We start from the raw sequence: 24,486 nt of genomic DNA, 5'->3' as shown, positions 1-24,486 counted from the left end.
TTTATTCCTGGCCGTTGATTGATTGAGGCCTGGGTCTTTCACCATTCCTGTCATTGACATTTTCAGTGCTTTGAGCTTCAACGCTTCTTTCTCTGAAGTCCTTTGTAGACACTTTTGATCTGAATATGTTTTACTTCAACAGATCCCTGTCATGAAGAGGAGTCTCTGTTGAAAACCAGGCCATGAGGGATTTCATCACAGCAATGGACCTCTAACCCAATGAATGTCATTATATTTTACCATTCAGACCCGTTTCACAGAAGAAATGAATTGTTGGGCCAGAAAATTAATAACAAAAACTAAAAAAAAAAACCCCCAAAAAACACAGATTTCATCTAGCTTGGCCACATTGTGCAGTCACTCTCAGGATTCAATACTTCATTTTGTAAATAGCAGTTCCTGATAATTATTTCACAACTGGTTTCTCATGATTGCAAGTATCATTATCTTCTGCAAGAAAAGACTTCAGTGCTTCAATTGTGCAGCCGTGCAATTGATTATGAGCACTACAGAGAAAGAAATCCACAATCTGGCCCATCCAGAAATAGTGTAAATCTCCAGGGAGCCCTCCGGCCACAGGGACATGTGGTAACATTAGAAAAGAATACATCAGATAACAATCGGCTTAGTATTTTATCAGTGTGTATGTGTGTGCCTGAAAATGCAGTGTGACCCTTCTGTGCAGAGATTTAAAGATATAAGATCAAGTTTTGTTAATAACGGTGTTGTGTTTATTGATTAGAGACAAAATACTTTTCACTTACTGGCACTAACAGAGAAGTCAGTGTGCAGGCTTAGCTGCAGAACAGCGCGTCTGCAGCTAATAAGGATTCAACGTGTCACTGCAGGAGTAGTTTAACACGTACAGTGTATGTGTGACACTTAATAAATGTGATATGCATTCACTCACACACACAGTCACACAGACACACACACACAGGAAACTAACGTTTTGTGTCAACAAAACAGTGTGCTTTTTTAGGGGAATATTTTATAGATTTTAGTGTTTTTATATGAGGAAAATTGCTAGGGTACACATCACAAGTTAGGCAAGAACTGCTGAGAATGATTATTAGGATGATGAAAAAAAGTGACTTCAGTACAAAGGCACTTGCAGCAATACAACATCAATCTTTGCACTGCTGTTGAACTGTAAGTGATAAAAACATGTAAGTTTATGAATTTACTGACCCAAATTCAGATTTTTATACCCACATTCGAGCTAGCATACTGGACTTCTCTAACAAATTAGAAATTAATAAAGCATAACCTTTAACTAAAATTAATTTGTCTGTTCAAGAATGGAAGAAAATCACTGTCAATTTACATATTAATCAAAAAATAATAATGTATTAACTGTTTTTTCTGCTTTTTTTAATGAATAGCAACAATGACGATGTTTTTGCATCAAAAATATAATTTCAATTAAAGAGCTCACTGGTGGATTAACCATTAGGGAAAGATGAAAAATAATTTGGGTAATAATCAATAATGTTACTTTAGTTAGGGCATCTCTTTGTGTGTGTGTGTGTGTGTGTGTGTGTGTGTGTGTGTGTGTGTGTGTGTGTGTGTGTGTGTGTGTGTGTGTGTGTGTGTACTTGTGGGGACCAACAGCGTTATGGGGACAAAATGCCTCTCCCCATGAGTTTGAAGGCATTTGTGGGACTCACAGTGGGGTTTTAGTGTCAGACTTACAATTAGGTTATGGTTAGGGTTAGGCCAAGGGTTAGCATCAGGCATTCATTTTTATTTTTGAGGGGAAGCAGCTTGGGAAAGCATTATGTCGATTAGATGTCTCTACTAAGAAATTAAAACACGATTGTGTGTGTGTGTGTGCGTGTGTGTGTGAGAGAGAGAGAGAGAGAGAGAGAGAGTTGACTGCTCCTCACACCTTAATTTCTCTCATTAACATTAGACACCAATTGAGAGGTCACTAGTTTGATCCCTGGCCCATCCAGTCTGCATTTCAAAATGTCCTTCGGCAAGATGCTGAACCCCAGGTCGTCCCTGATCCATCCATCAGATCAGAGTGTGAATGTTACACAAAGCTCTCAAAGGAAAAAGCCTGTCTTCATTTGTGTGCCAACGGGCGACCAAGTTGTGTAATGGAAAGTGATTTGACTGCTCTGCTAGAGAGGCAAGTCAATATGTAAGTATCTGTCCATTTATTATTTACCATATATACACAAATGTATAAACTCTCACATTCACCACCAATCTGCAAACCAGGAGTTTAGCAGCCATTTAAAATCGGGCCAAACCACAGGAGAGGTGCCCTCATTACAGAGCCTGACACTTTTTTACTTCGAGACTTAGAAACTGTTTCTACAAGTAGAACCCTCCTAAACACACAGCGTGAAATAAAAAAATATATATAGAAACACATGTCTATAATTATGTAACCATACTGTGCAAGAACAGATTAAACCTAAGATGTATATACTCAAAGAAACACACAGGTATGTCTATTTATTAATACACATACACAAATGCAGTACTGTTCACATAGATGCAAACACACTCACATAAACACGTACACTTTGATAAACTTTTGGCATCGTGGATTTAATCCTTGATGGCAAAATATAAACAGAATTTTTTCACAGCACTGCGATTCTTCTTGTAAGAAGAAAGGTGTCACTATATAACATTTTAACCATATTTGGAAGAAACTGTGTCTTATCCAGATGGTAATGTGCTCATGAGGTGGGGACAAATGCCTCCAAAGCAGACCGCAAACGGGTCAAATCTGGCATATGGAAATAGGTCAAAAGAGAAATTATTAGAATAGCCTTCTAATCTGACCCATAAGCAGCAGCAAGAGTGGGAAGTCTGAAATCATTGCCCACTGTGCAATAGAGTGGTTTTGCAGTAAGTGGGAGTATAGGGCACTGGGAAATAAGATATGTAAGAGGCCCGCAGCAGACTGCAGTAGGTAAACTTATTATTTGAAGGCTTGGCTAAATTGCGGTGAGACTGAGGGAGCTAGTTATCCTGTACTCAGGGTGAAGATGAATGTCTTAATGCTCATGGGTGGTCGACCATTAGCTTCACCGCTTTCTGGATGCACAAAGCTCCCCAGGCTGTACTGGAGACATGCAAGGATGATATCTGGGAATTGTTTAGAGGAGTTTAGCCGCAGCTCACCATGGCTTCAGCAGTGTTTATTCAAGAGGTGGACAGCTGAATTCAATTCAGTTCTCTGACCTGACAAAAATGACTGCCTATAGGTAAATTTAGACTGTACATCATAAAAGCCTGTTGCTACAGTCAATGCATTGCTGTTATGTCATCTGGCCCACTTATTGTGATCATAGTCTTGGATTATATCAACATCTGTGAAATCCCCGTCTGTTCTCTTCTAGTTTGCAGTGGATATAGTTCTGAGAAGTTTAAAATATGGTGTCTAAGCATCCAAAAAAAAAGCACTGAAAACATTGTCTTCAATACACCACAAAGGCGGTGTTTGTGGACTATTTCATGTGTGTCAATTGACACCCAGAGCACACATGCTGTCATGCAGACAGTGGAGGCACAGTTTCCAGGATATGCGGATGTGGGGATCAAGTGTGGTAAAATTTCTGCTTTTGTGAAAAACTGAGTCCTGTCAACACTGTGGAAGTGGCCTCTCAACATGCACAAACCTGCAATCTGCCAGTGTGTGGGTTTACACAGGGGGGGAAAAAGACATATTTGCTGGTGCAGATCACATATATGTAATATACAGCTGATTTGTGTTGCACTGTATCTAAAATTATACAGTAGCTGGCTTTTGTATGTATTGATAATTTTTTGAATTAAAAGATTTTAGATTCTATATTTTTTATTATTAAACTAAACTGCTAACCTCAGTATAACATACTGTTGAATATTGCTGAACACATATCTCCTGTGGAGCAGGGAAATTATTTTACTGCTATTGTTAAATAATTGTCATTATTACCATTGCATTAATAATATAATCTGGAGTTTATATTGCATTCAGGGGTTGAACAGTGTGTGTCTTTCAGAAAGACTAAGTTGCAGGCTGACAGGAAGTTGCAGGTTTGCAGAGTGTGCCTTTTGCAGAACTGAAACCGAAAGCAGAGTCTAAGTGCAGGTTATTTTGAGGAGCATTTGAGGACGAGACACAGACAGTAGGTGAAGAGGTGACACAAAGAGCATGTGAGGTCAACACATACACACACATTAGTTAAATTTATTTAGAGGAACCGTCCTTGTTGTCTCGGCAAGAAAGAGGAACAATTCATTTTAAGATAAGAACGGAAAGTACCAAGCCATGAAAATAGAAGATGATTTTCTGGGTGAAAAGTCATGATGATGTTGATCTGATCTATGTATAAAATGTACCGGTGACGCATGAAGGGGCGTCAGTAAACAAACCCTGATGCTATAAAATATCTGTTCATGCTTTGATTAAGTCGAGGACTACTGGCTGTCTGCGTATAGAGTGTCTTCCCACACGTGTGTTCATTAAAATCATTGTTTGACCAAAGACCTTCTGGACCATGGGTGGTGTGTACTCTCCTTCCTCAACTTTGAACCTTAACACTCCCTTTGCCCTTCAAAGCTCTTCTAAGCTGAATGCAATCCGACCTCAGAATAAAGGATGACCATTTACGCCCCTCCTGGCCCACAGCTGAGGACGTTATCATCCGATCATGCTCCTCCTTTCCTTCCTGTTCTTTGATGGAGTGATTGTAATCCCACACCCTTCAATTATTTGTGATAACAGATGAACAGTTTTGATTGTGAAGATTTGCAAAACTGGCTAACTACCTCCTCTGGCATGCATAATCCCAAAAAGGTGGATCTGTGCTTGAAAACTCTGAGAAACAACACATGTATGGATACCGCCAGTAAGATAGAAGAGAAAGCACATAAGCAGCGGAGAGACTCATTCACTTGGCATAGCCATAATTCAATGTAACTGAATTTCAGCCTGGGGCATTATGCAAATGCTCCATGTGTGTTTGTTTGGGTAATCTTTTTTTTTTTTTTTGCCTCATTAAATTATACATAAACATATGATGAGAAATCTGGTCATGAATCTGACCAATCCATAGCCAGACAGTCTAGGGTTTGGGAAAATCAGAACTCTCCATTTCTGTGAATGTAGTCTTGAATTGTTTTAGTATCAAGTATAAAGCATTAGCTATTGGCACTGCAGAAAATCCACATTCCTGTCCAAAAGCACCTCAGGACTATAAGAAAGTGGTACTTAAAGATTAGACCAGAGTTTCAAGCAGTGAAGTGTGACAGGAAATATATCTGCAGAAAGCACTGCTCAATGTAAAGGGCCATGTAAACAGCACTGGACAGAAAAAGAGCTAAAATTAGCTTTCTTTCTTTCTTTCTTTCTCTTTCTGTCTTTCTATTTCTTTCTTTTTTGTGTTAAATCTGCATTTATAATCTACACTTTCTAGCCATATTAAGATCAGGACAGATGATGATGATGTGTATTTTGACACAACGCTCATGTATACACAGACACAGATTTGTTTGCTTGTCCTTCTTGCAGTTTCACATCGCTACCATACCTATAATCAATTTATTGTCACACTGCAAAGAAACTGTGTTGGAAAACCTGGGAGATAATAATCATAATATGGTTTTGCTTCCATGTGGGATATTAGGGCGTGCTCGCCTGCGATGTGTCATTTTAGCACTTGTAGATAATCAACCTGGGGTTATACTGCTCTGAGAGAATAAGCGGTGTCTCTAAACTAATTAGCGAGAGCACCCACCATAAGAATTTCCACGCAGGAATGCTGTGGTAATGTTTGGGTTTGAGGGCAATCGAATTGGTTTTCACCATGACTCTAAAAATGCTTCTGTCATTGACATTTTCTCCTTAACTCCCTGTCTTTGCATACCCAAACATGCAGATTAATGATTTTCTTTTCACTGACTCACACGTAGTCACAGGCACAGTTAAAATCCCAACATGACGTAAGGTCTACTGCTTATGTCTTCCTACAAGTCTTACGAGAGTAATGCTGTTAAGGCTTCAGGGTGGAAGAGTGTAATCTCTTTCCCCCCCAAGTCATTAATAACATCAGCCGAGTCTGATTACATCTAGATGAGCTCTTTAGAGCGTGAGAAAACAGGACAGGTCATTTATGCCAGACAATGTCACTGAGCCTAGGGAATAAGAAAATATTAGAGGAATTCTACTCATAATTATGGTTAAAATCCTAGTTATCACTACAGTGGCATAAAGGAACACAGCAGTGCAGGAGAAGCAGGAGTACTGTGTGTCTGTACTGCAGGCTGACACTGTGTTTTCAATGAATCTCAACACAGAAAACTAACTGGCTTGGCGACCTCCAGCTGCCAATTCTGCCAATAGTCGCGTCATGTGGGAGTCTATAGACTTGGAGCAGCAGCTGCTTGAGAAATATTGAGCTCATTCCACCTGCCATCCACCCACAATGTTCACTCACCCCATGCTGTATAGAAACCAGAGGAGAGCAAATCTTTTTTTTTTTTTTTTGTTCTTTTTAAAAGAACGATACATTTATTTTCTGCTATCTCTGTCTTTTATTAAGATAAAAAGTACGTCTGGCACCTAAACATGTGGGAGTCATGATATTGAAGAGGAGTATTCTTAAAAGCGTGACTTTATCTTTCTCTGTTTTACAGAGAAAACATTTACCACTTCATCTTCATAACAAACCTCACCTCCAAGCTTTAATCCTCAGGCACAACTGATCACGTTTGTTTATCATTTAAATTAAAATGACTGGCGTTTCTTCACTTTAAGTATTCTGTTATATCATTTTAAAGTTGTCTCTCTTTTTGCAGGCTTCCTGGTATTTGTGCCTGAAGCGAAGCAGTAAACCTTCTGGTACATACACTAAAAACTTTGACATCTTAAACTGGAAGCCTGTGATCTCATCACCTCATCATACTCTTTGAAAGACGTATTACAGCTTCTAGATGGGCTGTGCTGTATATGTGGACAGTCAGTCATGACGGATGACACTGTCATTCCTTACTATTTCCAAACCATGTTTAGATTAATCAGAGGAAAAGAAGTCTATATTTGTTCCAAGAGCTCTGTGAGCACTTGGCATTTTGTTCTGCCCATCTAGCAGCTATAATGTTTCACTGATTTTGAGGGTATTTGGTAATAGAGCATAGTATTGGCCAATATAAACCTTAACCACGCGATAGCTCTAGATAAAAAGTTGAGAGAAAAGGTTACTACTTCCTCGTCAGAAACAAAGGCAGAACAACTTCCAAAGCTGTCAAGATAATATTTCCATTAATGCATAAATGTTTGTAATAAGGAAAAGGTCAGGGATCACTGAAGGCTTTGGAACATAACTGCTAGTAGCTATACCTGAATTTGTGTCTTTCCTTATGGTTGACTTTTGAATTTTCTAAATATTTAACAAGTTAATGAAGAAACTTTCTCTCTGACTACAGAACCACAGTCCACAGACATGCAAGTGAGTTTAACTGGTCACCGTAAATTGGTGAAAGTGAATGTGAATGGTTGTCTGTCTCTCTGTATAAGCCTTGCAATGGACTGGCAATGGATTGACGGATGGAAGTCAGATCATCACAGAGATGCTGGAACTACTTAAAGGGCTACCTGCATATACTAGACAAAGTGAGAGGATTTTAGAGGAGCTTACTATGGGATGAAAGTGATGATATGAGTCATATGCTTGAGCTGTGCTGACAAACATCACTGGTGGCAGGTGTGCACGGTGGAGGCCGAACAAACATGCAGTAACCTTAAGCCTGCAGTGAGGAGGAAGCAGTGCCTTCAGAAAATGCAAAAATGAAGTATCTCACATAAGAGATGAAAAACCCCATCAAATTTAAGATCTGTCTGCTGTCTCATACACATTCTTTAAAATAACTTCATCGCCTCTTTTCTACACAGATTTCTCATGATGACACAAGTGCTGTTACATAAGTTGCAGATGTCACTGCATACATATTTATTTTCATTCCCTCACTCTGAACTCCGATAAAAGGAAACAACCTTTTCTGTGTAAATTGCTTTTTCGTTCGTTCGCGATATAAATTTTAATTGTTTGTTGCCTTCGTCATTACAGACAATCAACCATAAATTATTCGCCGCAGAGGAAATCAGTTTGAATAACCTGATAAATTTCAGTTGGCCCCGCTGCAGAAAATCAAATGGAGGAAATGAAGTGTGTTTGCTATTCATCAGCAAGTTATTTTTAGGCAGTTGTCCAGGTTGTATCAGACACTTTTCTCTATATAGCTAGTTCTCTGAACTGCACAATGGAATATCTTTTTTTTTTTCCAGGCAGCAAAATATCCTGAGAGAAAGACATAACAATAACTATTTTAGTCATTTTACAACACAGTATAATTTCCCACTGAATGAGTTACAATTTTAGAATGTACACAAAAATTATTACATTAGCTCTGACAACAACAAGGAATTCATAAGGCTTTCTGTCAGTCGAGCCTGATGTTTTGCATCCCACTGAGGCAGGAACATCGACTCCCTGCACCCAAAAATATCAATCGAAAAAAATACCAAGTGATAATCCCCCCACCCCTCTCAAAACCCACCCCTCCTTCTTTGACTGAATGTTGTGATGAGTACTTGTATGTGTTTGTGTGTGAGAGACTGCCTGAATGGCAGAAAGTGTGTGCGCAGTCTGCCTTGTGTATTTGTGAAACCATTCGTCCTCCTTTTTTTTCTGGATGAAACTGCAATTATTTTGATAAGCAGAGTCTTTACTCTGCAGGAGTCCTGCTCACGTCCTGTAAAATCTCTGAAGAAGTTGTTCATTATAGGGGGAAAAGTATAATCATACAAACATTAGCCAAACTAATGAGCTGCCTTAAGATTATAAATGTCTTTCTCTGTTTGGGCAGCCTATCTGAAAAAAACAAAAACAATTATCGTTGTTTTAACTGTTATAACATCTAAACATTTAAATGACAGCTTTACTCTCTACAACTCTGTGTGTGTAATTATCTTGCCCTCAGTCCTTTGCACACTCCATTTGCGCTGCTATTTCAAACATACTGGTAAACTCATAAGATGTATTATCCCTCTGGTTAGGTTTATTGCGATGCTAGTAGCAGCCAGGGCAGCTTTAGTTCTTACACTGTTTTGTTGTATTTCTGATTAATCGCCCTCTTTAAATGCACTTGTTTACCTGCCATTGAAAAAAAAAAACCCAGTAAGCTCTGTTATAGAGAGATAGATATCTGTAGTAGTAAAGAATGGATGGATGTATGTATGGATGGATTATTAGCAGCACTTTTCACATGAAATATATTTGGGCCAAATGAGCCAAATTTCCAACTAAATGTTAATCATTACATAACATACATAATCATTTGCCTAATTAGAAAAGATATAAAATTCCTTAAAATATAAATTGATTGAAGCTTGCTGGAGAAGACATGTTGGCTATGCCTGTTTACATGGAATAAAATCTAATGAGCAAATTAAGCTTATGGGTGAAGAAATGTATAGTCTTCATGTCCTTTATTATTATTACTATTATTATTTGTTTGGCTCTATGATTGACAAGTACATTTGCTACAAACCTCCGCTCACCCTTCTTCCATTTGTCATTATAACCTATGAATTGTTTTTAAAAATGTAAACGGTACATACTTTTCAGTTTAATATTTAATTCTCATCTTCTACCTCTTCTACAAATTTTTGAATATCTTCCAACCAGAGACTAATTTTCATGCATAGATAAAGAACTTCAACTTTGGTTCAATAATTCAAAAATGCCTAATAATGTTTTTACTGTCCATCCATTTTCTTTTACTGCTATCATGGGGCGGAAACAGCCCGTGTAAGCCCAGAGGGCGATAGGTGGGGAACATCCCAGACAAGCTGGCAGTCCATCACAGGGTTAACACAGAGAGAAACACACCTACACCCAATTAAGAATCATCAGTTAGTCTTTGGACTGTGGGAGGATAATGCATCACCCAGGGGGAACCCATATAGCTTAACTCCACAGGTTGGCAGCACACGGGGGCAACAGATGCATCCTCTCTTTTTGATGGTTGTGTTTAATCTGGGCAGATACATATATTCAAATTTAGGTCATTCACTTTGTCATTTCCAAAATGTTTTTCCCTCTCTGCATAAATCACCTTTAAAAGCAGAATTTTTGCTCCACACTGGTCGGCTTTTATTTTGTAGACCGCATTTATTATTTTCTTTTAAAATTTATTTTCCATAGACAACATGCTCATAGAACTACTTAGACCATAACATAAGCAAGGGCATGAGTCATATGCTTTGGTTTGCTCTGAGAACAATTAGCTTTTAGGTTTCCCTAAGTTTTGTGCAGAGAAATAAAAGCAGCAGCTTATAAATCTGATCTGTGCTGTGATTTTCTGTGCTGATAATCCATCTGAAGAAACTTTTCAAAATGCCATTTTTAGAACTTACACTGTCATACAACTTCAGCAGCAAATAACTAATTTGGTAAATCAAATTAGTTCTTTGTATAATAAAGAGAAGTGATGCAAATGTGACCTGATAACGCAAAACAAGTAGAAGCTGTCCTCAATCAGCCAAAATTCCCTGGAAGCAACACTGACGCCGCCTGCCTATAATGTCACAGGAGACTATTAGGATAAAAATGTTCAAGAAAAGCAGCTGTCTGAAGTCACACCTGCAGAGCTGTTTTCTTTCTGACTAAATGCTGCTGTCTGAGGTTTCCTCTCTGGGCGTTTTAACCTTTTAAGCCATCTAGAACCCAAGAAGAGCATCTAGCTCCGGGCTCACACCTGCGCTCCAACAGAGAGTCAGGAAAACAACACCAGCAGGGGCCCATAATCAAAACACACATAAAAACAACCACAAACTCCGGGCGTCCATTAACACACTGTCCGTCAAAATTCAGAGGGCTTCATTCAACTGAAAGAAGTCACGCTGTCAAGTTTTGGATACAGACGTCAGGGTAAAACTGCACACAGCGCCCATCGCAGCAACTGTGATCTCAAACAGGTAGGCGGGGACTTCCCAGCCAGCCTCACCATTTCACCATCACGTTTCTTGCTGCACTCTGGCAACAGTGTTACCATGGCAGCCATGGAAACAGAGAAGATTTTTCCCCACACAGTCCCACAGGAATTTTATCTGCCAAAGCCATTCTTTCCATCTTCTTCTCAGTGTCCCCATTTCTTCCTTTTCTTTCATTTATCCAATGAAATGCTTTATCCCAGCACAGTGTGGCCTGCATACATTGCCATGAGATGATAGCGCCTTAACTTTTACAGAAAAAATAATTTGCTTGACGTTATTATGAACATGTCAGTCTTACCCCCTTTCATTTCATTATTAATTGCCAGTCACAATTATTTGTGTTACGTTTTTCTGCCTGTCTAATTGCTTTCCACATGCCTGCATAAATTATACCGGTCATTTACCATTTCTTTTTACATTTCACGTTTTTATTTTGATTTATATGCCTTTGTCAATGGATGCACCTTTAATTAGTACTCTGAAGCACAGAAGACAGGAAAAACAGCAGCACAATAGATGGCACTTCTGCGTTCCTTGTTAAGAACGTGCTCACTTGCTGTCCTGATTCAAAGGACCCTTGTTATCCATCCTTCTCTTTCCAGCCATGCCTAATGATGGTGCTCAGGCTCAACACCCTCCCCGTTTGTTGTTCCTCTTAAGAGGTGTAGCAATTCTTCATGTTATAGATTGAATGCATATAAACATACTTCTATTGCTCTCTGAGGTCACCTCTGTATTCAACGCAGCGTGTAGCATCTTCAGCAAATGTGTGTCTCTCCTCACTTTCCAATTTCAAATACTAAAGTGTGAAATAACTTGGCAGTGGACCAGGTCCATATTTTACCCCATATTTCGGTGCACTATAGGATACATAACCTCAAAGCGACACTCTGCCTCAGAAAACAATGTGGAGCAACATATTTTAACAAACTTTACATCACAATCTATTTTTAAAAAAATCCCAAGAGCCTCTTCAAAACAAGATAACAGGTCATATTTAACTAATTCAACAGTATCCTCATGTTCCGTCAAATACATTATATTGCCAAAAGTATTCAATCGTCTTTTGAACTTGACTGACACTGCGTTCTTAAGTCATAGGGTTTAATAAGATGTTGGCTGACCCTTTGTAGTTAAAACAGCTTCAACTCTTCTGCGAAGGCTTTCCACAGGGTTTAGGAGTGTGTCTATGGGGTTTTTCAGTGTTCTTCTACAAGTGCATTTGTGAGGTCAAACACTGATGTTGGATGAAAAGGCCTGGCTTGCAGTTTCCACTCTAACTCATCCCAAAGTTATTTTCTCAGGTTGAGGCCAGGACTGTGCAGGCCAGTCAATTTTTCCCACACCAAATTCGTTCATCCATGTCTTTATGGACATTGCTTTGTGCAGCGGTGCAGAGTCATGCTGGAACAGGAAGGGGCCATCCCCAAACTGTTCCCACAAAGTTAGGAGCATGAAATTGTCCAAAATGTCTTGGTATGCTGAAGCACTAAGAGTTCCTTTCACTGCAACTAAGGGCCCTGCCCAAGTCCTAAAGAACAAGCTTACACTATAACCCTACCTCCACCAAACTTTACACTTGTCACAGTGTCGACTTCTCCATCAGGTTGCCATCACGTCTGCTCCAGAGTCCAGTGGCGGCATGCTTTACGCTCTGCATTGCACTTGATGATGTAAGGCTTGGATACAGCGGCTCAGCCATGGAAACCTATTCCATAAAGCTCTATATGAACTGTTCTTGAGCAAATCTGAAGGCCACATGAAGTTTGGAGGTCTGTAGCAATTGACTCTGCAGAAAGTCGGTGACCTCTGCACATTATGCGTCTCAACATCGCCTAACCTTGCTGAGGTGTAGTGTATATATTGTGTGTGCTTATATTAAACATAACCAAAGCCCGAAATACTGAGGTCAGCTTATATATGCTCAATCCCTGGGAGCCAAAAGCTGAATTTTTATACTAAACACTTTAAACACTCTCTTCCAAATTTTTTTTCTACTCTCAGTTCTGTTTGATGCACATATGAACCAGCTATGGCTATGAGCAATGCAACCCATCCCACATGCTGTTCAAACCTTCAATTTCAGAAAGTTGCCTCAAAGGGAAATGTGTCCTTAAAGGGGGAGAAGCTAAAACAGCTTGTTTCAGACAGTGGATAAATGGAGGGGTTGCACCAAGGCCCAGCATAAGAGAAAGGATTATTTCAAACTTTTATCATGAAAAGTTGTTGAAGCAGAGGCCACGGATAAAAGTGTGAAGCTGGAAGTGATTAAAGCTTCATGTTTAGTTTCCTAATGCGTGCCACCACATAAACATGCAGAGGATGCCTGTCCTCCTGCAATAAATCCACAAACCCCATTAACGTCTTCATCATTTCCTCCTGCCTGGCAGCTCCATCTTCAACTTCCTTTAACAAATATATCCACTATCCCTCCTTCAACATCCAAACCATCTCAATCTTGTGTCTTTTTAATTCTGGCTCCAAACTCCTCAACCTGAGTGGTCCCTCTGATGCCACACTCATGTGTAATTTTGTCCATCCCAATGAAAATCAAAGAAACTTCAGCTCTGCCTCCTGCCTTTTTGTTATTGCCAACCTCCCCAAACCACACATCATAGGCAGGTCTCACCAACATCTTCCTTTTCACTCACGCTGTGACCCTTCTGTCACAAACTGCCCCCGACACTCATCTCCACCCTGCCCGCACTCTCTTCTTCACCTCTCTTGCACACTGTTGCTTTGGATGTTTTGACCCAGGTATTTAAACTCATCCACGTTCACTTCCTCTGCTTCTTGCATCTTCTGAGCTTTATTGCAACTAATCTATTATCATATTTGGAAATTATATTTAAACCATAATGATATGTCAAATTTAAAATCATGGCTACATAAGACAAACATTTTAAGAGAAAAAAAACCAAACACTTAGCCCTCTCAGTTAACTGTGTTTCTTTATCTCACACAACAGAATCATAACCTCACTGGTTACTAGATACAAGCAACTACTAAAAATAGGCAGCCTCGATAGCAAAGACTATAACAGCTAGCTGTGTCTAAACATCCGCACAGATGAATGAGGTTATAGTTTGTCCTGCATCGAAACCTGTCTAGCTCACTACGGAGAACAGAGTAGCACTTACATCTGCCTTATAAACATTTGGGAAAGGGAATAAGAGAGAAGCTATGTGCTACTACTTCTAAAAACTAATGACTATGCTTGTAATATATCCCCAGAAAGACAAAGCTATTCACTTAGATGCCAAATATGGCTAATGCTGTTAACATTTGTAAGAATTATTGAAAAGCCAACGCTAACACTTGGTCCAACATAATCTTTGTATTAGCATGCAAACATACTTGCCGAGTCGACTGATCACAGCTGTGTCAGTGTTTTAGAATTAAACAGGACTTATAGAAAAATTACCATACATGAAAGCACTCTCACTCTTGCTCTCAAAATGCACACCAGTAACGATTTCTGTTGCACGGGTGCTTTTAAATCCTGCCTCCAGTTGATTTTAATCACAACGAAAACACACTGAATAAAGACGAAATGAAAACAAGTGATGCCACGCTTAATATTCCGTGCCATGTGGGAAATGTTTAAATGCAGCGAAAGCATTGTTGGTATTTCTCTGTGGTGCACAAAAAGAAATGGTGTGGAAATATGAGACGAAAAACACAGGAAACAATTACAGAAGAAGTCAAAATACTCACACACTGTAAGCTATCTCATTCTGCCAAAACAAGAATCACTCACCTTGGAGAGGGTGATTCCTGAGACTGTGCAGGCACAGTCTAATAAACACACACACTCACATGCAGACTGATTAGAAGGACAACTGTTTGCTCACTCGAGGCGGAAGGAAGGGCTGTTATACAGCTAAGCTATCACTCTTTCACAAGATTCTCAGAAGTCTCTAGAAAATTGCCCCCTAATATTTTATATGTAATTCCATTATCATGTGCTGTTTTTAGCACTACACATAAAACGGGTACAAAAATCGCTAATTATTAATCCCCTGCTGACTGTCTTGTTTCGTCTGTATTGTGTGCAGACAGTTTGACCTCTAACACAGCACCTGTAAAAATGCACACTAGAATTTGAACACCACTGAGTACACTGTTAGGCAACTCTGTGCTTTTTTATGTGTTTAAAGTGGCTTTCAGAAGGTCTGCACACAGAGATGAACCCCACAGAGTATAATTCATCCACTTGTTGCTGAAAAATAAAATGATCAAGGACATGTAAACAGGCTTAAACACCTAGCAGTAAGATCACTGGAGTTCTACATTCAGAAGTTATTGGTGAGAAAAAAAACAATCAAAGACCCACAAACCCAACACACAGACATGTGAAAACTGAGCCTTTAATCTTAAAGGACAGATTCAGGCTTGGCTGTCATTCATGAGGAATGAAAATCTTTTATCATATTATGATTTGTGCTTTTATTTTTATTTTTTCATATCCACATTAGCCGGGAAGAGGAAAAAATCAGCTAATGAAGATTAAGTGAAAAGAAATGTCACTTTGAGATGAATATCTAAAGCCCGGCATATAATCTACACATATGCATGTAATACATTTATACATTAGAAAGGCAGAGTGCATCAGTGGTTATTAATCCTTTTACTCTAATGCCACAGCTGCTTCAGATGAGCCTTTCAGTATAAGTCTTCATTATGTGTTCTTTTGAAATGATAATAAGCAGTCTTATTTTAAAGTGGCTGGATTTTCTTGTAATGGTGTTTGTAAAATATAGATGAGCAAAGGAATAACGTTGGAATACTTAAAGTATGAATAAATTAAACCAGAATAAAATACTCAGGTTTTAAGTCTAAAGGTACTCTGCCTGGTGGGCAGGAGGGACAATTATATTTCTATAGGGTTGATACCCCCCTGTGCCCCCCTTTTGGATCTGCCCCTGCTTGGGCACATTTTAACAGCACTTAATATAGTATTTAAATAACTATAGCCAACATCAGTACATTAAATGTCAGTCACGCCTACATAAGCACATAATAACTAAGGTCTCTTCCTCTTCAAAGACAGTTTAGCTAAGTGCTTGCTCATAAGGGATTGTCTTATCGTTGGGGTTTTCGCTCTAATATTGCAGCTCTTTAACTTACAATATAAAGCTCCTTGCTGTTTAATTCAATTGAAACGACAGGATTGAGTCACCAAAAGACAGCAATTTTACCTAGAGGGGTTTGTCAGACAGAAAGAAAAAAAAATAACAACACATCCATTTCATGTGTCATCCCCGAAGGTAGTGATGTCTCAGCCTGGTCACCTCTATAAAAAATGTCAGGCTACAACTCTGCCCGGAGTTACTGATGTCCATGCTCTGTTTCAAATTAGAGCTTAAACTACAAGCACTTGAAGCGGTAGCAGTTGAGTATTTCAAAAGTGTATCCTCTTTCTTATGAATGTCTATTTTTAACTTTTTGCACGCCTATTTTAATATGTAGTTCACCATGTAGATGTAATAATAATAATAATAATGGATACTTTATTGATCCCCATGGGGAAATTACTTGTTTTTCTCTGCATTTGACCCATTCACTCAGTGAAGCAGTGGGCAGCCCACTAAGCAGGCGCCCGGGGAGCAGTGTGTAGGGACGGTACCTTGCTCAGGGGTACCTCAGGGTAGCCGTTAAGTGGATTCGAACCGCCGACCTTCCGATCATGGGGCGACCACTTTACCTACTGAGCTATCCCTGCCCCTTTATCGGGGGCAGGGATAGCTTGGCCCCTTTATGTATCGGGCCAAAGCTCTGACACTTTATCATGGCTGCTAGTTAGTGATGTGCGACACCACTGATTTCCTTTCCGATCCGATACCAAGTAAAATTCAGAGTGGTATTGACGATATTGATCCGATAGCGATACTCTGTACAAAAACTTAATGTTTCATTGTATTTGTATATAATTGTATTATGTAATCGTAATAATATAGCTTCATAATGATTACAGGACATCAGACTACTTGTTCATATTGCTTAATAATGTAGAATTATCATGTAGAAATTTAAAAAAAACCGTCATATGACTCACATGACTCCGTTCACACTCAGCCATTGTTGTGAGTGCGCATGCCAGGGGCTGTGACACATTTATACATTTATATTTCGCATATGAATGTGAAAGGCGTAAGAGGAAGTAGTTCCTTCCAATTTAGACGATCCGAATGATATAGTTTCTTTCCACGGTGTTTCTGTTAATGAAAAACTACAAATTTACCCCAAAGTACTAAAATATCTATATTTTAATATGAGAGTCAATTCTAGAACATAAATTACTGGTATCGGAAGAATCAATATTTCAATATCGATCCGCACACCAGTACTGCTAGTTACTCTGTTATTGTGGATATATATACAGTCACATTACTCTGTTTGTTTTTAAATTTTCTAAGCATTAGTTTAAACATTAAAGTACTGTCTTGTAACTGTGAAAGTATCCACTGGGGTACACAGCAAATCCAGCATGTCCAAATTAACACTGTCGGATTTGATTTCAACACTATTAAAGTGTCTATATGGGTCCACACCAGAGAGTGTTAATTTAACTCTTTTTGGAGAGTTGGTACGTTAACTCTGATTTAGTGTTAAACACCAAATCTGTCTGGAGTTGATAATTTAACACTTGGTGTTAAGAGTTTATATATTAACTCTCAAAGAGTATTTTAGTTTAACTACGTAAGAGTTATCTTCTAATTCATTCTAAAAAGCGGGAATTTTACTGTTCTGAACTTCTAGAAATTTCTTTTGGAAATAAACATTTACTAAAAACATGCAATGGTTTTTGAAAAACATTTATTCTGAACTGTGCACCACAATTTCAAAACATTTTCTGAAAGACGTAACAGTATACATGTTCTCACTTTCATTAGAATTTTGTTTATCAAAAAGGTCTGACATGGTAAATGCAAATAACAGCATTCTCAACACTTATTTCTTCAATACAATATGCATGTCCTTCATTCATCACTTTGTGGAACTTCAACGCACTTCTGCTCTCCCCCATATTCCATCTTCACAAGCATATCCTGTGCGGAGATCGAATAAAAATTAGTTGAGACTAATTAATGGCACAAATAATCCAGTAAACAATTGCAGCACAGTAAAAAAAAAAAAGGAATCCTCTTTGAGCCATTACTTGTGTAAAGTATTTTCCCAAAAGACAAGGACACAGGCAACAGGTAATACTGAACTAAATGTAAAACCTCAACCTTTTTAATTTTTACCTAAACCGTGTGCACAAAACTCTGGAGGGATCTATGCTAACGTAGAATCCAGTCAGGACATCTGCTACTGCTGTTTGCTCGTTTTTTTTTTTTTTATGGGCGATCGTTTTCATTATACCAACATTTCACATTCTAGACATTGTTTTAGGTGTATTTGACCAAAGATTTGACTGAAAATTCACATGCAAGCTTTTTTTCAAGGCTGTGGTATTTGCCCGCAAACAATACCTTTCAGCTAGCTAAAACAGAATATTATGCTATCAGCGAGCAACATGGCTAATGCCTTTCACACAGCTTTGTCTCAACTCCAAAGAGCCACAGAAGTAAAAGCTAATAACAATTGAAACAATCTTTGAAAAAATGACTTACCAAGCATGGCAAACAACTCAAATATGTAGAGTAAATGTTCTGAAACGGCTTCACTTCAGCTTCGATTGGAGCCGTGCTGAGGGCGGAGTCTGCGAATTTACTCTGTTGGTGTCATAGCCCCTCTAGGAGTTCAGAGTTAAGAGGTCAAGAGTTAATGTTTCCATTTTAACACCTCCAGATTTGACAGAGAAACACTCATTTTTAACACTCGATTTTAACTACTATCATTTTACACCTCAGAGTTACATTAAAAGAATGTGACTCTACTTAGAGTAAAATTAACTCTACTTTTGCAAGGAGACTATTAACGCCAAAAAATTTAACACTTTTGAATTTGCTGTGTACAGTTACCCGCTTGATGGCAAACATGAGGCCTATATATTTAGTCTTTAAATTTATTTAGTTCAGCCTCACTGGGAAAGTCTATGCCAAGGTGTTGGAAAAGACAGTTCGTCCGTTAGTCGAACCTCAGATAAAGGAGGAACAATGCAGATTTTGTCCTGGTCATGAAATACTGGACCAGCTCTTTACCCTCTCAAGGATACTTGAGGGTGTATGGGAGTTTGCTCAACAGTCCACATGTGTTTTGTGGAATTGGAGAAGGCATTTGACCGTATCCCTCGGAGTGTCCTGTAGGAGGTGCTCCGGGCCCCAATCGGGTGTTTGGCCCATTGCTACGGGCCATTCGATCCTTATACAACAGTTGCAAGAGCTTGCCGAAAGTAGAGCAGGGCAATATGACCAAAAATATTTATCACGATATACATTTGAAAATTTGCGATAACGATATAACTGACGATATAATTGACACTAGACAAAATACTTTACAACTCCACAACTTTATTAGTGCAAAAAAAAAAACATCAACGTATTTTCACTTAAACAGTTTTTTATGTGCATTAAAGTTATATAAAGATTTAACAGTGCAAATGCAAATTCCTTGCTGACAGTTTAACCACAACGCGTTTCCAGCGGAAATTGGCCGACATATCCTCAGCATAACCATGTATAATATCCACAAAACGTAAAAAGAGGTTATACTGTCATGCGCCGCGGCGCGCGCGCACAAAAGGATCCAAACGCAGAAAATGACACTTTATTATAACAACAAAAGGCGACCCGGGAAAATCACGGACCATGACATATACACACACACAATACTGTAATACTATGCTGAAGCACAGTACATATCACTCCGCGAGGCTCCTGACTATGGTAGCCGTAATGCTCTGACAATCCATCAAGCGGTGCAGGTTCGTAGCTTAGCAAAGTCGTACTAAAACATTTGACAGATTTTCGAGCGCTGTGTACCACATAAAATCATTTCAAGGTCAGAAAACATAACCAGAATTCATACATAAGGCACACGGGATTATAAGGGGCACTGTCGATTTTCAGAAAAATCAAAGGATTGATTTTAAGTGTGCCATATTTTCCAATAAACACGGTAATAACGATGGCCCGCTAGCATGCGCTACCAAAAATAGTGCTTTGTTGTGTATCTGACGGACGAAAGCTAAACCAGTTCCACACCACTAAAGCATTTTTACAAACCAATTCTGGTTCATCTGTTTCATTCAACGATCCGCTTTCTCTCTTCTCATTCTCTGTCGCTGGCACGCTTTTTCCACCATGTGCGTATGAAAACAAAGGCACTGCGCATGCGCGTTTTACCCATGTTCTATCGCGATATTTCATTTTCTTATCGTTGCCCAACATTATGATATGGCCCAGCCCTAGTCAAAAGCAATAAGTTGGACTTGTTCCTCGTGGGTGATGGGCTTTGCCAGGAGTGCCCTTTGTCCCAGATTCTGTTCATAATTTTTATGTACAGAATTTCTAGGCACAGCCAAGTGACAGAAGGCTTTCACGTCAGTGGTCTCAGAATTTCATCTCTCCTTTTCATGGATGATGTGGTTCTGTTGGCTTAATCAGGCGATGGCCTCCAGCTCTCACCGGAATGGCTCGCAGCAGAGTGTGAAGCAGTGGAAATGAGAATCAGCACCTCCAAATGTGAGGCCATGGTCCTCAGCTGAAAAAGGGTGGTGTGCCCACTCCGGGTCGAGGACAAGGTTTTGCCCCAAGTGGGGGAGGTTAAGTATCTTGGGGTCTTGTTCATGAGTGACGGAAGAAGGAAGCGAGAGATCGACAGACGGATTGGTGCTGCCTCCTGGGCGCCTCCTGGGTGAGGGCATGTCCCACTGGGAGGAGGCCCCGGGGCAGACCCAGGACACGCTGAAGAAATTATATCTCTCGGCTGGCCTGGGAACGCCTTGGTGTTCCCCCAGGACAAGCTGGAGGAGGTGGCTGGGGAGAGGGAGGTCTGGGCTTCTCTGCTTAGGCTGCTGCCCCCGCGTCCCGGGCCCGGATAAGTGTAAGAAGATGGATTGATGGAATTTATTTAGTTGTATCTTTAAATTATTATTTCTCAAACATTAAGAAGAAGCAAAAAGGAAGGCAGAGCCAATGTAAAAATGGCAGTGCCATGTTTGAGATATTATTTATATTTAATATTTATATTAATTATATTTGCATGAGGTATTTTAGAAAGACATATACTATGGCGGCAAATACGCACCACTGTACGTATCGTTCCTTGCACACATGCATTGTTCTGCACCCTTTAAATGATTTATGCACCCTGATACTTCTCAAAATTAGTTATTATATAACTGTTATTTGAAAAGAATGATATTATCCAGTGTTATGCAAAAGCATTCATGTGCGTTATAACTGTAAGTGGAGAGCACAGCTGAGTCTTTGAGATGACGTCTGATACGGCCTTTTCCACCAGTGTCATTAAGATGGAGCATACAGATAATCAGTCACACTGATTATGTTAGTAGTGACCTCACTCTTTCAGATGACTGGTCTGAATCAATTTCAAGATTCCCAATAGTCTTTTAGAGCCTGAATATAGAGCACTTTTGGCTTTTTTTTCTACTGAAAATCAACAACACAACAAATAAACTTTAACTAAGCTATTCCTGAAATCATGCTAAACAGAATGTAAAAACTCCTGTGAAAATCTGAAGCTTTTTTTTGTTTCATATCATCGTAAACTGAATTTTTGGGGTTGCAAACAGCAAAACATTCGATGTCACCTTGAACTCTGCAATCAGTTGAGAAAGATTGAGACATATTAATCAATACTAAGCATAGCTTTTTGTTGCAGTCTTATTATCAAAATATTTTGACATCGTTTTCAGGCATCCAGTTTTGAATATTACAGATTAATTACGCATTTTCATTTATCTGAGAATCATAACAATTTTCCTCCTGAGTTTGCCTCCTCTTCTTTTCAGTGCTGTACTGTTGAGCTCTGCAATTTGCTCAATTGTTTTATGCCAAACCATGGTGAATGGTGTCCTGTTATGCTGTCTTCAAGAAACACTTACATTGTTATGCTATAAACATTTTTTTCCAATTCCTCTCTCCTGTCTGCAGACACAAGATGAGAATTTGTCTAGCCTCCTTGAAGTGGTTCCTTCATTTTACTGTCACTGCTGCCCTGCGTTTATCACCTGTCTATTCTCTCACTCCTAACCCTTTCTTCCTCTATTTCTTTGTCAGCCAGCCTTGGCCCAGCCTTGGCCCAGCTGCTGTTATATATATATAAATGTGATATAGAGTTGATTGCAAGAGGACTGTTTCATAAAAAAATTCTCAGGCAACATTTTTTCTCTCAGGCTGCATGTGAAATCCCACCTCATTTGTCCTGACTGGCAGAGCCAAACCCCAAATGTGGCCATAGCTCCACACATAAGTGTCTGTATCCTGAAAGTATACATAACATATTGATTTTAGCAGTTCATTGGGGCACTACAAAGCCTGGGAGTAAGTGCTACTTGAAATGCTCAGTTTACAGGATCCATTTTTTATTTTTTATTTTTTTGTAGGGGTGGGTGAGAGTGCCACTGAGTGATCAGAAATGAAATCACCTAAAGATGCAGGAGGACTGATGGAAATATCCTCATTGGCCCTTCCGGGAATATGTAATCATGATCATACAGCAATAAAAACAAAATAAACAATGCTATTACTTGGATACGCTTACAATATTGTCCAGATTTAGCAATAGATCCATATAATTATCCATAACTGCACAAATGGCTGCCAATTAACGTCACTTCCCCTCATATTTTTATATATTTTTTTCTTTAAATAAAAGGCAATGAATAAAACCTGTCCCATTGATTTTACTGAGTATTACTGATTTGCTCCTATGAGTGTATGTAAATAGGCTTAAGAAAAAAGCCCAAAAGGTATTTTGAAGTTTTATTCTCAATTCCGAATTGAAATTCAAGTGAAATTTAAACACGTGTCAGTTTTATTGGAAACTCATGCAAAACTAAATGCAGCTAAATTCCTGAATAAAACATGTGCAATAATTTATTATGTCAGCGATCTTAAGCAATCCTTGGGTTTATCTTGACAAGTCTGACTGTGATGAAAGAACTGTCATAATTGCACACATTTTCTGTAAACGAATCATTGCACCTAATGGCTCTTAATTGTTTCTGAAATTCTTAATAGGTGCCAGACTCTGGGAATCTCTTCATTATCACAGTTGGCAATGGTGTCATTATTTTGTGAGTTAGCAGTAACAGTAAAAGGAAAGAGGTGTAGACAGTTCATGGATGAGCTCCCATGAGTCAACATTAACAGGTTCCTCAGATAAATTCTGTTAAGAAGTAATTAATCATGCATATGACTTAGGAGACCAAGCAACGTAAACTGAAATTGCTTCAAGGATTTATCCTCCTACTGGGTTCCATGCAATGATGAAATTAAATCTGCTGATTGGAAGCGGGATCTCCATGCGCACTAGCAGGTGCACGATTTCCAGTCGAGTCTGTCGGCTCTAATAGCCAGTGTGGCAGCTGAATTCCTCACTACATTCATGCGTAGCGACATATATTAAAACAAAGACAGCAACTCTCAGAGACAGTACCAATGACCCTGTTAGACTGTAAACACACTTCTGTCTATGTAGACAATTACATCATTTGTTCCATGTGTGAGTTTTTATTGAGCAGCACTGACGTACATCTCTTAAGATCGTGGCAGGAAGTACAGTCCGGTGGGCAAGAGAATATATACAAAAGGAAAAAAAGCAGACACTCTGTCGCCAGCAGGAAGGGGAATATTTTAACCCGTAAGAGATGGCTCATCTTGCTATGGGCACTTGTTCCCATAGCAACAGGAGCTGGGAGTTTCATCAGGTTGGCTGGTTAGAAATAGGGGATCACGGGACATAAGAGGGGTCAGCACAGGGCGTGCAACCTAGTAGCCACCATCGTCAACCTTCTTTCCTTCACACTTGAACTCTCAAGTACAAGCCTGAGTAAACCCTTGTATTCATTCATTCATTCATAAATAAATGCACAGGGAAACATCAGCTAGCCTGCAATTACTACAATTACTGCATTTTCAAGGTAAATAAAATGATTTACCATATCTGAGCAATAATACACTATATTCCTTTTTGCTAGATAAAGCAACTATACACTGTCTTACATTTATTTATTTAAATTTAAACCGTCTTTATGTGGACGCTAACTTTAACTACCAGGCCCATAAACGGTAAATACAGTTAGGTTCGTTTGGAAACTTGTAATTTTGCTTCCACCATTATGGCTTTTAAATCAAACTTTCAGGATCTGATTGAAGTGTAGACCTTCAGCTTTAATTTAAGGGGTTTAATAAAATTGTCGTGTTAACCGCTTAAGAATTACAGACATTTTTATGCATAGTCCCGTATTTTCAGAGGCTCAAAGGTAATTGCAAAATTGACTGACAAGCAGTTTCATGGCTAAGTGAGGCCTGTTCCCTTATTATTCCATGACAAATTAAGCTCTT

At 39.1% G+C, this 24,486-nt stretch overlaps 1 protein-coding gene across 3 annotated transcripts in view; it reads right to left on the bottom strand.

Moving 5' to 3' along the window:
• Positions 1-24,486, bottom strand: part of LOC146655538 (cGMP-dependent protein kinase 1) — a 100,508-nt gene that overhangs the window by 35,104 nt on the left and 40,918 nt on the right. The gene's annotated exons all lie outside the window — the stretch shown is intronic.

The sequence above is a fragment of the Rhamphochromis longiceps genome, linkage group LG13 (genome assembly GCF_057381845.1).
Source record: "Rhamphochromis longiceps isolate RC_006_pf linkage group LG13, R_longiceps_female_GT1.1, whole genome shotgun sequence".
Lineage (NCBI taxonomy): Eukaryota > Metazoa > Chordata > Actinopteri > Cichliformes > Cichlidae > Rhamphochromis > Rhamphochromis longiceps.
The sequence above is the reverse complement of the archived record's forward strand: the minus strand, read 5'-3'. Positions and strand labels throughout refer to the sequence as shown.